We start from the raw sequence: 17,443 nt of genomic DNA, 5'->3' as shown, positions 1-17,443 counted from the left end.
ACTAGGCATGTGTATATTAGTCATGTAAAGGAGCATGGGGTATGTTCATATAGAGTTGCTTCGACTCTGATACAAAGCACATAGTTATAACAAATGAGACTACCCTGCCTCCCAAGAAGTTGAGCTTATTTTAAAGGAATTGAGCAAAAAAAAGGGGGAAAAAATCAAGCCCTGTCAGAAAGACAAGCGATGAGTAAGGACAGACCATCTGTCACTGGCAGGAACTTTAGAACTTCTGAATCTTTAGAAAAGCCTGACAATTTATCACCATGTCTTCCATCATTTGTTCTTAAATCTTCAGATGTGCTAAATATAAGACAATCGGAAGCAAAGAAATTGCCAGAGCATGTATCTCACTGGTAATAAATGTGGAACAGTTCCTACGAGCACAGAGGACAATTTAATTGACTAAACAATAACAGCAACATGCTGTTTTTCACTCAACCTTGTGGCTTAACTAAATTAAACTTGTTCCCTTTGCAGGAGGCACTAAATATTACACGTTCATACAAAGCGTTCCAGCACTCTGTACACCTGCAGCAGTGAGGATTTCAGGTGTTTACTTCCTATTCCTGTCTATTCCAAATCGCCAGGTGGAAACATGCTTGGGGAAGGACACCAACAGTTACGCTGGAACAAGCGGCCAGAGAAATATTAAAGAGCTCTTCCCCTCCTGGCTCCTCATCTATCGTAAGACTATAGCTTATATCTCTGTTTCTAGAACTATATTCTGTGAGATACTACCTCCACTAAAATTCATAAACATTTGGTAGCAAGTAGATTTAGAAATGCTAGGTTAACCAAATTAATAGATGTCACTACTGCATCACTCCCCAAAGAATTAAGCAGGTTAATATCAATATTGAAAGTAATTAACATAAAATTCATATTAATATGAATAATATTGGGGGACATATGGCTTCAGACCTATGAGTGTGAGCTCTAAAGTAAGAGTCAATGCCTCTGTTTTCTTTCAGTGTGACTTTGAGGAAATTACCAACCCTATAAACCTCAGTTTCCTCATTTGTAACTAGGATTAACACCATTGCCTACGTAATAAAATCATAGTGAAGCTCAAATGCAACCAACAATAGTAGATTCTCAATAAACACCAACTCTTCCATTTTAATGAATATGCTTTATGGAATTCCAGGAGGAGATATTTGGAATTGACATATTCCAAATTGATCTGACTCATGGGGAGACCAATTTTCTCCATTATAAATCCTATGGGATTAGTACTTTGGGGAAATGTTAATTTAGTCACATATTTCTAAAAGTTCTAAAATTTTATTGAAACCCCACAAGGAATTTTCTAATTTTAAAATCATGGCCTTAAAATAATCCTACAGAAAGAGTGACTAACAGAGGACATTTTCCATAAAACAATTAGAAATACAGGAACAAATCTTGAATTACCATATTTTATGTAAAATTCAAATGCATATGTAGTAGTTTTGGCCAAATAATGATACTTGTTCTTTTCTCTTTTTAACATTTTTACCCCCTTTGTAATTAAACAAAAGAAACGCAATCATTATACTCTCCAATAAAGTATAAAAAGGAAATATATCATGTATAAAGTTTATAGCATATAGTAGATTCTTAGAAGATCAGTGGATTTACAGGCCAAACCCTCCCTCCAGTGTCCCAAATGTCATATATGACAAAACTGCACAACCACAAAGTTCTGCTAGTAGAAATTCCATTAGATACTCCAGTGCTTCAAAATGCGAAGTGAAAATACAAAACTTCTTAAGGTACAGTCAACCTGGAGTTCATTTCCATTGCTTTTTTTTTTTTTTTTTAAAGATGGGTTGTTTTTCATTTTTCTTTTCACTAGAATCGCCAAAGCCACAGTCCAGGGAGACCCTGGAGTATTGTGTCGATTTCATTTTAAAATCCCAAATATATCCAGCAGATGGCATGAGTAAGCCCTCGAGAGCTGATACTGGGCAACACGGGGATATTCTGAAATGACTGTCTTGTTTGCATTTCCCCTTGAGCTCAGCATGGGTCCGCAACTCTCTTCTGTTCTTATCCAAGCAGCTACTATCTGCCATCCCACTCTGTGCCTTTTGCTTTAGAATCTCTGCTCTGATCTTCCAGCTGGAAGACCACAAATACACTTTCATCCAAATCCTCTTGCCATTACTGCCAAAGTTATTTCATAAACGGATATGCTAGAATTATTGTTACTGCTGTGCAGTTGGGTCTTCCCACACCCCCTGGGAGATGGAAATAAGCCACCGCTGAGATTTGGCCAAAAGTATACTACCTGCTCTGCTTCTTAATGTGGAAAGATGGGCACTAACACACACACACAATAGAGAATCTGTGTTCATCCTATCACACAGACCCACCTTCCTGTGTCCTAAATTACTGAAGAGAGATTGAACAACTACCAAAAGTGAATTTATGATTTCAATACTTTGACCAATGAGGATACAAGTAAGGTTCTAACAATCATTTCCAGGGCAGGGGACCACGGTTTAACTGCTTTAATTCTTTCTGAAGTTTTGGTTGCATTGGGCTTCATTTAGATGTTCTGCTGTGGTGATTGAAGAGTACTTTCCCCAAAACAATTAGGAAAAGTAGTGGTTGTTCAGAAACCGTTATTCCTTTCTCATGCCATGTTCTAAAATGTTAACCTTCAGTACAACGAGGGAATTAATGTTACATTAAAATATTTTTTTGATTTTCTTCATTTTTTAATAGCTAAGTGGTTCTTGACAGAGTAAATTACTTCCTAAGTATAATTGGCAAACAAATAAATGCAAGTTCTTACTTGGATTTGATCTCCGTTTAATGATGATGATTTCGGGGCACATTGGCTCTTAATTGCTGGTATTTATGAAATAAGACTTTCTTGTTATCTTGAAGCAAATAAAAGGGGAAAATGCTTCTTATAGAGAAGTCCATTGATCACATCAAAATACAACATACAAGCTTTTCACCACCGTGAACTTCATGCTTTGCTCTTTTTTTTTCTTCATTCCTTTTGATCTATTCTCTATCTTCTCTCCTTGACAAGTGTTTCTCAAAACTCAGACTGAAATAAATGTCAAATCCTTTCTCAACTCTCATCTCCCTAACACCAAGAAGTATTATCCCCAAGGTCGTGCTCATCTAGCACTTTGAGCAAACCTGTACCCAGGTTTGTTAATTTAATTAAATCATGTTGAGTTATGTAACTGACTGTGAGAGCTGTGTTGTGTTTTTATTATTTTTTTAATATTTTATTTATTCATTGGACAGACAGAGATCACAAGTAGGCAGAGAGAGGAGGAAGCAGGCTCCCCGCTGAGCAGAGAGCCCGATGCGGGACTCGATCCCAGGACCCTGGGATCATGACCTGAGCCGAAGGCAGAGGCTTAACCCACTGAGCCACCCAGGCGCCCCAGCTGTGTTGTGTTTTATATTCCCCTTATTCCCTCCTCATTAGCCTGACTGGCTTTCTTGCTGGTTCTCCAGCACAGTCCTGCTTTGGCCTTTACCCTGCTTCCTGAACTGCTCTTCACCAGAAGGACAGATGCACACAGCGACACAGCCCTGGGCATTGCATGTGGGACTCGGCATAAACATCACTTCATCAGGCATGACTTCTGTAATCACCCACTTCTGATAATCCCCCCATGCATTATCCCACATGAAGCAGACACACACACACACACACACAGACACACAGATACACACACACACACACACGATTCACTGCCTCTTTCCGTGCACTAGGAACATAAACTTCACAACCCTAAGAATTTCATTTTGATCATTGGTCTATACCCTCAGAAAAATAAATGATATATAATAGAGTCTCAATAAAATTTTTGCCAGGCACAAGGCAAATTTTCACTAAATGCTGTTTGTGGAAAAAAGGACAACTAACTATATAGTCCTAACTCATGTTTATGTATCTGTGGATATCCCTACCTCACCTTTGACTAAACCATTTGATAAACTTGTTTGAAAGGAAGTCACTGGATGGGAATTCATCATTAAAAAATAAATAAATAACAAGAAAATGACTCAACTCACATTTTTGCCAATGAAGAGCTCTTGATTACTTATGTGGTAATGAAGTATAGAATTATCATATTCAAAATTTCCAAAGTCAAAGCCTCAGAGTTTGGAGGTTTTGTGATATTAGGAAAAACATAAAATTTGAAAAACTGGACTTGAGTTCAAATGCCAGATTTCCTTATTGATAGTCAATATATTACTTACTTTGAGTCTCACTTTCCTGATTATAGGAATATTGCTCTTTTCAGAGGTAGTAAGGTTTACACAGATGAATGTATCTAAAACACTTGGAACATTGTCAGAACTCATTTGCTAACCTCTTTCCTTTGTTAACTTTCTTTCCCTTTACTCAGGTTATTGCAGTATTTTCGACACTACTCATAAATGACTATGAGTATATTTATTCAATTCAGTAAAAGTTTATTAAATGCTGTTTATAGTATATTTATAATAATAAAAGCTAATATTTATTCAGTGACTATTATGTGCTGGGCACCAAGTGCTTATACATATACAGTAATTTATTTAATGTCTACTATATCCTTATGATGTAAGCACCACATTCATTGTCCACCTTACATGAGAAGAAACTGAAGCAACTCACCCAAATCATTAAGTTGGGTGTGGAATCCAGAATCAATAACTAGTAAACAATTTTTCTTTCTTTTTTTTAAATTTTTTTATTTTTTATAAACATATTTTTATCCCCAGGGGTACAGGTCTGTGAATCGCCAGGTTTACACACTTCACAGCACTCACCAAAGCACATACCCTCCCCAATGTCCATAATCCCACCCCCTTCTCCCAAACCCCCTCCCCCCAGCAACCCTCAGTTTGTTTTGTGAGATTAAGAGTCACTTATGGTTTGTCTCCCTCCCAATCCCATCTTGTTTCATTCATTCTTCTCCTAACCACTTAAGCCCCCATTAGTAAACAATTTTTCTACATAATGTTTTCACAGCCTTCTCCATCAGGTTTCAGAAACTGTTTCGCTTTTTTTCAGAATTAAAATAACTACAGTTAAACTGAATATTGTATAACAATATATGATACAAACGGTTGCTTTATGTATTTAAACTCCAGTGTATAACTTATTTTTATCTACTGTGCACTTTTGAAAGGTTATGAACCATAGAAAATTTTGAGAAATGAAGGCAGTCTTATCTTCCATTCTGCTCCATGACCTTTACCTTGAAGTGGTAAAAGAAAATTTTTCTTTTAGTGAGTCTTAATACCCATCTTCTTTTTATTTTTATTTCTTTTTAATTTTTTTAAATTTTTTTTATTTTTTTTTAAAGATTTTATTTATTTATCAGAGAGAGGGGCGGGGAGAGAGCGAGCACAGGCAGACAGAATGGCAGGCAGAGGCAGAGGGAGAAGTAGGCTCCCTGCCGAGCAAGGAGCCCAATGTGGGACTCGATCCCAGGACGCTGGGATCATGACCTGAGCCGAAGGCAGCTGCATAACCAACTGAGCCACCCAGGCGTCCCCCATCTTCTTTTTAGAATGTAACTTGTTATAAGGATTAACTGATCAATATTATATATTATATATATATATAAAACATTATATATAAGAATATATAGAGAACTGTTTCTCTGATTCAGCAATAGCAACTATATATATATATATAGCATATATAAACACATATACATATATGTGTGTGTGTGTGTGTGTGTGTGTGTGTGTGTGTGTGTATTTCTCTGTTCCTGCTCTCTTTTCATAACAAAACTTTTGATTAGCCCCACAGGATGAAGTGTCAAAAGCATCTAGAAGAGAAAATGTAGATCATGATTCTTATTGTGGCAGTAAGGCAGTAAGGACATTAGGCATCTAATTTCTGTAGTTAAACAGTTTACTACTCTTCTTTGTGTAACTTGGCTGTATTCTGGGTTATCAACAGCTCATTACTGATGAAGCCAATATGGATGCTGATTATTACTCATTAAAAGACATTCCTAGTTTAGTGTTTCTCTTATCTTTGGACTCTTCTAATATTTCACAGGGACTCTCCCTTCTAGAATATCAAGAATGGTATAAAATATTGATGATTCTGGACTCAAAAGACTTTGGAGGGGGAAACGTATTTGAAAGGTCTTATTAGTTTTGATACATAAAGTACCCAAAAGAAAAATAAAGAAATGCAAAATGTGAATTTCCATGGCCATATTCCTAAATAAACTGTTTAGGTCATTCTCAAGATATTTAAACCCATTGGAGGTATGATCCTTGAACATTTTGTAAATCAAAACAAGACCTTCAAGCTTTTTCAGGTTTCTAAATTTCTTTCATGGTTCTTTCATAAAAAGTATACCTTGTGGCCTACCATAAAAAATGTTTTCAATGGTGTTGGACTTGACAGCATGGACAATTTCCAGAATTTCAAGCAATTGACTCTCCCGTCTGTGCTATTTCACTATGGTGAAATATAAACCATCTTTTTCTTACCACTGACAAATCACCTTATGGTGTTAGAACTGTGTTTAGTAACAAAATGTCAGTTGAAACTGAGGCACCAACTGTTAACTGCTCAAACAAAATGTCATTTGTAGAACAGAATTACAGAATTTGACAAAGGAACCTATGCTATGATCACAGAATCAAGAGTATTCAAAAATCATCCGACACGTTTTAGAATTTTCATTGATCTTAAACCTCTCATTAAATTATTTTTTGAATTATTTTTAAAACTTTGTTTACATGGATGCTTATCTGCCTGTCAGCATTTATAATAGCACAACTTCTACAAAATGACTAGTTCCCCTGAATCCCATTTACACCGCTCCACCTTTCCCAGAAATGGATCACACAAATGTGTGAGTTAGCATTCAACAGGTAGAAATGGTTTTAAGCCCTCAAGTTCCAGCCCCTCTAAAACCAGAAACAGGGGGGCCTGGGTGGCTCAGTGGTTTAAGCCCCTGTCTTCAGCTCAGGTCATGATCTCTCTGGGTCCTGGGATCAAGCCCTACATCGGGCTCTCTGCTCAGCAGGGAGCCTGCTTCCCCTCTCTCTCTCTGCCTGCCTCTCTGCCTACTTGTAATCTCTGCCTGTCAAATAAATAAATAAAATCTTTTAAAAAATTAAAAAATAAAAAAATCAGAAACAAAGCAAAAAAAATCTGAATAACAACAGCTACCATTTGGGGGATGTGTATTAAAACATTTCAGTGCCTTTCATCATTTTGGTCTTATATCAACCCTTTGAAGGTAGTTGCTATTACATTTCCCATTTTACAAATAAATTAACACAGTCTTAACTTCACTGCTCCCTTCTCCTGATGGTAGAACAGGACGAGTTTGCTCTAAAGGAGACTAATTTCAGTAGAGCTTTGAGTCCCTTTCTTTTCTTTCTTTTTTTTTTTTTTAAGATTTTATTTATTTATTTGAGAGAGAGAGAGAGTATGAGAAGAGGGGAGGGTCAGAGGGAGAAGCAGACTCCCTGCCAAGCAGGGAGCCCGATGTGGGACTCGATCCCGGGACTCCAGGATCATGACCTGAGCTGAAGGCAGTCGCTGAACCAACTGAGCCATCCAGGTGCCCCCCTTTCTTTTTTTTTTTTTTTTCGTTAGGGAATCTGCAACAATAGTTACTTACATACTCTGCTTTCCACATCTCTCCATTTACCATCTATGGGACAACAGATTTCCTTCCACCTAACACATGAGCTTTCAAATGACTTTCGCAGACAGTCTTGTCAAATACTGCCTATGATTGCTTTCTCCTTTTTCACTTTTCACATTTATATAGTGATCATTCTGGCTTCTGCTCCCAACTCCCCCACTCTTCTTTATTTGTCTGGCCTCTAGGTACCTTTTAGGTATAATTATCCTCATCATTTCTAAGAAGTCTTCCATGATCACTACACCCCTCCCACCATAAACTTGTCTTATAAATGAGGATATGAATCACCATTTCTGAACACGTTTAATTTATATATATGTGTGTATATATATATATATATATATTTTTAATTTGACTACATTCTCTACCCTACGAAAAGCTTCTTGAGGCAGGGATGGTGTTTTATCTATTTTATATTTCCAAAAACTAACTCTGGACCTGACTCAGACAATAAGTATTGTGAACTGGACTTGAACTATCCTGTTATAAGGTCAATTTGCCCCATAATGTGACTGTAGATGTGAGAAGGTTACTTTGCCCCCTCCCCCCAGCCCAGGTGAACTGCCCTGCAACTGCAGGGGAAATGAGTTTCCAGCATATTGACCTATGCCACCTTGAGAGCTTGTATCCCTTCTCTTCTCTTCCTGACAACTTGTATCCAGCACATTTGGCCACACACAAACATAACCTAGAAGTGAGGGTATGTTAGCATCTCTGGAGATCAACTCTCAACCAACAGTGATGGGAAGAGGTGGATAAATGCTCCTGTCTCCCCACCCTCCTGTGGGAATGACTCAGAGGTATATTCCAAACTCAGTTTCTTAGAAGGCTCCCCACAAGATTGAGCTCCATTTGCCCACCTTTTAATTCATTCCTGGGAACACAATCTTGACTGACTTTTCTCTTTACTCTCTCTCCCTTATATTTACCATTCCCTTACTTGTGCTTTTTGGGACAAACTCCCTGATAAATCATCTGTACCCAAGTTCTTGTCTCAGGATCTATACCAGTAACTCAAACTTAGTCAGTCTTCCTACATAAAACACACAATTTACTACACATGAATTGAGAATAGTTGCTATAGTTAAATGAAGAAATTCTTGAGAAGTAGAAAAATGCTTGAGACATTAAAATTATTCACAATCTGTCTATAGGAGTTGTCTTCCTATAATAGACTGCTGAGAACTCTCATAATCCTAAAAAGCTTTGATGTCACTGTGTACAGTGTATTTGGGAATTCTTCACATAGGTGATTCTCAATTCTTCGTGTGCATTAGAATCACCTGGAGGAAGTTTTAAACTTAGTACTGGGCCCACTCCAGTCTTTTCTGATTTAGAAGTTCTGGCATGGAGTCTGAGAATTTGCATTTCTAACAAGTTCCCAGTTGGTGCCTGTGCTGCAGGTTTAGTGAATCATTCTGAGATCCACTGCTTTACAAAAGAGCCCTGGTCAGGGACTGAGTGTGATGATTTGACGTTAAGTCTATATCCATTCAATTACTTTGACAAAACCATTCAAGCTTTTTGAACACCTGAAACATACTAGACACAGCGCTAGGATAGGAGTCGATTCATTGAGTAAGACAGACTTGGTCTTTGTTCTAAGTGAGCTTTCAGCTCCAACAGAGACTGTGAGGAATCTGAAAGGTATAACGGTCTAACGGTCTCTAGGTGCTGTTCCTTCACAAATAACCAAGAACATGCACCTTTCCCCAGGAGGAAAGACGAAATACTTGTTTCAGAAAGAATATCGTCGTTTTAAGCTTATTGTTTAAAAATTGCTTCTAATTTGAAGCAAACTTCTTTCCATACATTAAAGTGTTGCGCTTTATACCTTGATCATATCTGCACAAATCATACACAAATTATTTCAAATCACACATATTTTCTGTTTGGAATGATGAATTTTTATTTATAAAGATTGAATTTCTGGGATTAATAACCATAAACATTATTTTGCTTTTATGTCCATTTTTGTTTGTTTTTCCATTTGCAACTGACAAAGTCAGCCTTGAATAAAGGCTGGCAATTATATCCTGAAATATATTATTGAATTTGCCTGTTCGTTATTTCTTATATTCCATTTCAAGTTCAATAGTAGGAATCAGTTCTGGCATGTTGTTAAATAAATTATGTGTTAAGGCTTGCTTTAACTAACTCCAGTCAGGTAAAAAGAAAAGAAAAAATATGTGTGTGTGTGTGTGTACATATATATATATATACACACACATATATATACATACATATATATACATATATATATGTACACACACATATATATACATACATATATATACATATATATATATTTTAAAGATTATTCACTCTTCAGTCAGATTTCACTCTTCAGTCAGATTTTCTTTTGAGAGTTGAATTTTTATTAGGAATTATAAAATGGGACTGAGGTGTGGTTCTGTCACTAGCATTGAGGCTGTAAATGCTGTGTGGAACATTTGTGGTTCATAATTCAAAAGGTGGCCTGGAGATACGTGTCTGGCCTTTCTTGGTCCGTTATAAAGAATTACATACCGATTTTGAATCTCCCATATATTTCACAGTTTACTGAAGTACTTAGCACTGTTCCACAGCATTCATTCATATTTAGCATAATTTCACAGTCTACTCAGGTCAGAATATGAAAGGAAGATAGCAAAGATGGATCTATTAGAAAATAATCCCTTGGACTCCCTCAGACCCAAAGACATGCACTAACACCTGCAGTTCTGAAGGCCATCTGTTTTCCTCCCTAGAGAAATTTGAAAATAATCATAAATCAAGCTGGCTGACAAGCTTCAAAAGCCTTTCTTCCCAGATGACATAAGAATGAGAAGGCTTTCTTTAAGAATATTCCAGTAGTACTTCTTTGAGAATTAAAGACAGAGACATAGCGGAAATAAATTTCATTCTCTGATCCGATCACAGTCCTTGAAATGGAGTCTTTTTTCTCCGACTGCTTTGTTTTTCTTTTGCAGATTTATTGGTATGACACAGACTTACTGGTATAACACTGTGGCACAACCTACTACAATGTCATTATGGCCTCATGGAGTAAGGGCAGGCATAATGTAGTTTAGTATGTTTGCTCTTATAGACACATTTCATTCTGACTGCATTATGATTCACAGTGAGGTTAGCTTAGAATAGTTTTCACATCAATAGAAAATTCCTTTCTTTGGATGTACTCATCCCTTGTCTTTAAGCTACAAAATTGAGAAAATCAAAAAGATACATTGACCTGCATCTTTCCTTGTATGTTCTAATCAGTTTACTGGAATGTTTGTCATTCAAGTTTCTAATTTAATAATTTAAAAGATAATGTATTTATTAGAGAAGGCCATCTTCATTTCTAAAGATAAAATTTGGATGTATAATAAGATTATTTTAGCTTTTAAGTTCTTTAAGTGGGTAATGAAATTCTTTTCTTTTTTTTTTTTTTAATTTCTTTTCAGAGTAACAATATTCATTGTTTTTGCACCACACCCAGTGCTCCATGCAATATGTGCCCTCCCCAATACCCGCCACCTGGTTCCCCCAACCTCCCACCCCCCGCTTCTTCAAAACCCTCAGGTTGTTTTTCAGAGTCCATAGTCTCTCATGGTTCACCTCCCCTTCCAATTTCCCTCAGCTCCCTTCTCCTCTCCATCTCCCTATGTCCTCCATGTTATTTGTTATGCTCCACAAATAAGTGAAACCATATGATAATTGACTTTCTCTGCTTGACTTATTTCACTCAGCATTTTTCAAATGCCTCTTTTTTCAGTGGCTGGTTGTCTTAAAAAGAAGAAAATGCTAATATGGTTATGAATTCAACTCCCTGTGTTAAGTAAATTACTATTCCTTTCTTCCAAAATTATGGTTTTATCCAGAAGATACTAGTCCCCCCAAAAAGAACTGAATATTATCCCCTCATCATTGAGTTTGTTTTCTTTTTTTTTTTTTTTTTTTTTCTTGTGGAGCCCAGAATGTGGCTTGAACTCATGACACCAAGATCAAGACCTGAGTTGAGATCAAGAGTCAAATGTTTAACCCACTGAGCTGCCCCACAATTGAGTTTTCAAATGCAGAATGTAAAAAAGCAGAAATTGGATGTTATAGAGGAATATCGCAAAAGTAGGAAAAGAATACTGAATGGTCATACAGGAATAGATGGAAGATATTCTGAGTATGATGAACAATTTCTGGGTGATATTTTAAAGAACCTAGTGGAGAGATAAATGTTTTTTGAAACATTATTGATAAGATATACTTAAAATGAACTTTGAATAAATGGAAAGCTGAGATTGATGTTTTTATCCATATACTTCCATATATTTTGAGACAAAGAATTGACACACCAGAGTAGATTGGGTTTAGACAACTGTTTGGGACACACAGAAGATAGCCAAATCTGGAGGTGACAAAAAGAAAAATCTAAATAATGTTTTTACAGTTATTTTAAAAATAATTTTTAGTGATGAGAGACTAAAGATTTATAATAACTGCTGTGTGTAATTTATGATTTTTAACACTTCTAATTCTATTTAAATAAAATTTGTTAAAATTAAAAATTAAATATCATTTAAAAATCATCACATGGGCTCAGACATATTAGACAAATTAATGTTTCTAATTATAAAGATCATAGTAAAAGGATCTGTCTCAATATTCTAGAAGTAGGTATGCTGTTTCAGAGGAACAGTGCTTGTTATTACAGCTAAGATTCTGGCGCAGAGAGTGGGGAAGCAGATAAGCAGTATTTCTTATCAACTGATTCTTTAACAGGGTTGAATTCTCTCTTGTATTCTTTTGTCACAGAATAATGCCACTAAATTATTGTAAAGACTCTCTTTTGTTGAAACATTTATTATTAGAAAAAGAATTAAAAAGTTCAATTTAAAAATAAAGTATGAACTCTTTTATCTTCCTAATTTTCTTAAATTTTATCTAGCATATATGGGGTGCCTGGGTGGCTCAGTGGGTTAAAGCCTCTACCTTCGGCTCGGGTCATGATCCTGGGGTCCTAGGATGGAGCCCCACATCAGGCTCTCTGCTCAGCAGGGAGCCTGCTTCCTCCTCCCTCTCTCTCTGCCTGTTTCTCTGCCTACTTGTGATCTTTGTCTGTCAAACAAATAAATAAAATCTTAAAAAAATTTTTTTATCTAGCATATATATAGTATGTATGTATACACACACACACATATATAGTTAAAAACACATTAACTAATTTTATTTGAAATTTCTGATACTTGTAGGTATACCATAGCATTCCCAGAACTAATAGAATCTCACTAAGATTAATTTCCTGATAAATTTTTTGCAATTTTTCTGATGTGCTTAATAAAAATCATTAATTTGCAAAAAATTCTGAATCATACTATATATGTATTTTAAAATTACACTTTTACTTGCTTTTACTTAAATTTACTTTGTGATAAGAGGTTTCTGCAAATTCAAAGGAAATAGATCAAAGTCTCAAAATATCCAATGAGAATTATGATTAAACAATAACAGAAAGAGAAAAAAATATGTCAAAGAATGATCTAACTTTATATTAGGAAAGTATGTTATTCTTCTAAATAGTGAGTTTTTTCTTTGTTCTAATTTTATTTGTAAAAGTTCACAATACTGGGAAAATCCATTTTAGCTTTGAATATGACTTGAAGAAAGCTAAAATAAAGCACTTCAAATTAAAGAAAAAGGTTCTTGAGACCCAAGTAAAGGCCATTTTTAGGATTTAAAGATGGATATTATTTGAAACCTGGTACATCCCAAATATTTGTTGTTTGAAATTTGAATTATGATTGAAATTATCAGATGGTTCACCAAAGTATCAAGGGTTATCCAATATGCCAAATTGCTGAATGGACCTGAGGAGACAATAAATCTTAAATAAACAGTAAGTGTCTCCTTGAAAGCTGAATTAAATCCTCTTTATTAAATCAGTGACTATTCCAATTTATAGAAATCAATAGTGGACTTTTGAGTTTAATAAACTATAGGGATCTATATTAAGTTCTAAATATATCAAGGATAAAAACAAAAAACAAAAAGTGTAAAGACACTAGGGTTTGTTGTTGTTTTAATAAAAGTGAAAAAAATGCTAGACTATTTCCTTTCTTAAGACATTTTATCTGGGAAATGAAGTATAACATTAAAAAAAGAGAGAGAATGGAAGCACTGAATTCCTTAAACTATTCAAGTTTACAATATTATACAAAAACATTATACAAGAAATCAATTAGACAAGTTTGAAATTTAATAATTGTAACTACGTTCATCCAAAGAAGGCAATAAAATCAATACTAAGACTTGTGTCATTCTCAAGAGTTTAAGGTGAAAAATATATCACTACATGAGGAGGCAAAAAATTTGCTCTATTGTTCTAACCCATTAACCATTTTCAAAAGCTACTGCTTTTCAGCAGCCAGAAATAGAGGTATTTATATAGGATTTAAAGATTGTCAATAAGTGGTGATATTGAAAAATTCCAAATAAGTTTCAAATCTAAACATGATGGTAATGCTCTGTGTGCTAGCTATATATTTCACTTTCTGTAACTAAATTGGAAAAAAAAATAACATTTTAAGCAGAAGCAACAGGGTCTTAATCTAAACTTTTTCTTTAAGATTTCTATGCATACACACACACAAATACATGATATACATATATCTTAAAGAAAAAAAATATATGGCCAATGGATATACATGTGGTTTGGTGGTTTGGTGAGGTACTAAACAAAAAAGTAAGGTGATTTGGTGGAAGTACATATAATTAATAAATAGAGCCTCTCTGGAGACAGGAAAAAAATGCTTACGTGACCATATTAATGATACCAAATAAGTATTTAATTATAAATGTGTTAAAACTGTTTGGGGAGGGAAGGATAAATTTATGTGAGATAATTGTATATAAGCTAAATCCTTACTTTTTTATTAGCCCATTAACAGATAATATATGAGAAATCGGGGAAAGTTATGTAAAAATGATATTTAAAAATATCTGGAAAATAGAAGTAGCTAAAACAAAACAAAAGTTAAGGGTTGTCTCCACAGAATAGAGAGAAAGAGTAGGGAGAATTGGGGAAGCTATTCCTATTTTTTGTTATCCATTTTATAAATACCTTCAAAAAATGTTTATTGAGTGTATGTAAAATTTTGATAAAAATGAAATTTATTTTTAAAAAGTGGGCACATATTCTTTGACCACACTATTACAAAAAGGAACTGATTTTTAAAATGATCTATATGAAAATTACCTAAACAAAGTATTTTCTAACTAATTTTTGTTAAAATATACTCAAAAATCACATAAAAGTGTAATTAATATCTATAGTTTTAAAGCCTGTTATCTTTTCAAAGTACCACACTTCATGTTTATAGTACAAATCTTAAATATATCCCTCATATTATAAAAGTAAAGCATTATCAGTTCCACTATTGCTGACCTTGCCGTGTCTCCGTAGATTAAAAAAATTGATTTGAGTGTCGGTAGTCCATTAATACTGTGATATCCTATAGCGAATGTTTATTATTTTCTTGCGGCTTTCATCATCTTCTTTGGGAACAATGACATTCCCCATAGTAGATCAAAGATCTTCGGGGAACGACTATTCTATCACAGGAGATCCTTTTGAAATTCACAGCAACCCAATGACAGAAATATTTCTTACCACAGAGAGGGCTTTAACAAGAAAGCAAAACAAAGGCACTTTTGAAATTTCCCCTTGAAATCTCCTTGTACCTCTATATGGGGACTTTGATTCAAAATAAATACAGAGCCATATGAAAATCCACTGAAGTTAAACAGGATAGGCCAGTCAGGTGCACCTTTTCTTCAGACCATTTATTTACCCTATTACGTATTAATATTTCTTTAATACTAAGTTGAATGAAACTGGATTACTTAAGGTGAAATTGTGTTTTTTGGTTTGTTTTTTTGTTTTTGCTTTTGTTTTTCCCTGATACACTGCAGTATCTGCAAACAAGTACCTGGGAAATTTGATATTCCTAAGAATTTGTTCAACTCCAGGGACTTGAGAGATTTTATGAAGATTTACCTGCGAGGTTTTCTTTGAGAAATAATAAGGCTAAAGTGATTGAATCCTGCTGACTGCAGAAGAAAAGAACAGAATTATCACTTATATAAGGAAAGGTAATGCATACCCGAAGTCGAAACCAAAAGAAGTAGGAACTTCAAGTGCTTGGCTGAATGTACAAGGACACAGCAAGTAAATGTACCACGTAAGTGAAGTTAAGTGGTACTGTTCACCACCATCCCTTAATTGTTAAAGTGTGTGCCTTCACGAAGAGCCAGAGCCAAGCAGAGCCATTCCAGGTCATTTATTGGGCACTTCATATGTGCTGGGCTGATTTCATCACTCTACCAGAACTTGCCTTTTTCATTCCTGACTAAACGTTTCTGTTTAATAGTGTCTCCCATCTGGAATACTTTTAAGCCTTTTTCTCCTCCCCAAGACGTGACCCCTTTTTCTTCCAATAAATGTCTGTGTTGAATCTGTACTGCAAAGTCTTTTTTTCCCAGTCCACAGTTGCTATCCCTTTAAAAAAAATCTTCCCAGGTGAGTAACCTGCACCATTCATTTAGGTACTTATTATAGACATCTAGGAATGTTTTATAGAAGTGGTAGAGTGGAAACTCCCTGGACTTAAAAAACAGTTCTGATTTTAAATTTCACCCCCATCACCTCCTTATGTGATGACTTTGAACAAATTCTCAGCATCTCTAAGGCTAATGTCTCCTTATTTACAAATTGGGAATAACGCCAACTTTTCTAAGTGGTTACATGGATTAACTGATACAATTTAAGGCTCCTGCCTGGCTCAGTGTCTGCACATGATAGTATGAGACAAATGTTTGGTCCCTTTCCTTTCAATTCCTGGCTCAATTATAAAATCCTGGAGGACAGAGAATTGCCTTACTTTGTACCCTGTTCAGTGTCTGACAGTAATTAAGTACCTTGCAGACACTTACTAAGTACTTGTTTGAATGAATGTATCAGCTGGGTGCTATGAGGAATCCCTGATGGGCTCTCTATTGAGTGCTCTCAGCAACTACAGGGACTCTTTATATGTATTAGAACAAACCCATCACAAGGGAAACAACCTATTGACTGAAGGTCAGTACTATCATTTTTCAGTATTGAGGAAAACATGTTTATGTTTTTAAAAGGGGGCAATAAAATCATTATTTTGACCTCATGGTACATTGTTTGGTATTATGTTCAGTATATAAACCTGACAGACACAGATCAAAAGGAAAAACAAAACTATAGCCAAAATGTGCCAACGTTTTGCAAGGTAAGAGATTCTCCTTTATTAATAATCCCCAAGTGGAGTTCTTCATTATCCATTTTCCATATTGGTAAATTGAAAATATGTGGAAATCGAGATATTATATAGTATATATATAGCTATATGAGGCAACTAACTTTCAGAAATTCGTGGTTGTTTTTATAAGGCACCCAGTTTACCTTATTTTCCTGATTTCTCATTTTGGTAGAATTCTGCTCAGTTGGTTAGTAGAAGAACCTATAAAACATAACGGATTCACAGGGCTGGAGTGGTGGCGCTCCAACGTGAGCACAGATCAGAATCTGGCAGGGGTGGGGGGCGTGTAGGGCTCTACCCCCTCAGTTTCTGATTCAGTAGAGCTGAGGTGGGGTCCAGGAATTTGCAATTCTACCACTTTTCCAGCTGATGCTCACACAGTTGATCCAGGGACCACACTGAAAACCACGATAATAAAAAATAAAAATGAAATCAACCCTCATGCTTAGAGGGCATTAGATTTTTATTATGTTC

General features: G+C 35.4%; 1 protein-coding gene across 2 annotated transcripts in view; it reads right to left on the bottom strand.

The window, feature by feature from the left end:
- The window catches only part of GRID2 (glutamate ionotropic receptor delta type subunit 2), a 1,483,500-nt gene that overhangs the window by 591,486 nt on the left and 874,571 nt on the right, over nt 1–17,443 (bottom strand). The window lies entirely within an intron of this gene.

This window comes from Mustela putorius, unplaced genomic scaffold (assembly GCF_011764305.1).
Source record: "Mustela putorius furo isolate JIRA1106 unplaced genomic scaffold, ASM1176430v1.1 tig00003871_pilon_pilon_pilon, whole genome shotgun sequence".
NCBI lineage: Eukaryota > Metazoa > Chordata > Mammalia > Carnivora > Mustelidae > Mustela > Mustela putorius.
Note: the sequence above shows the minus strand (reverse complement) of the source record. Positions and strands in the feature narration are given on the sequence as shown.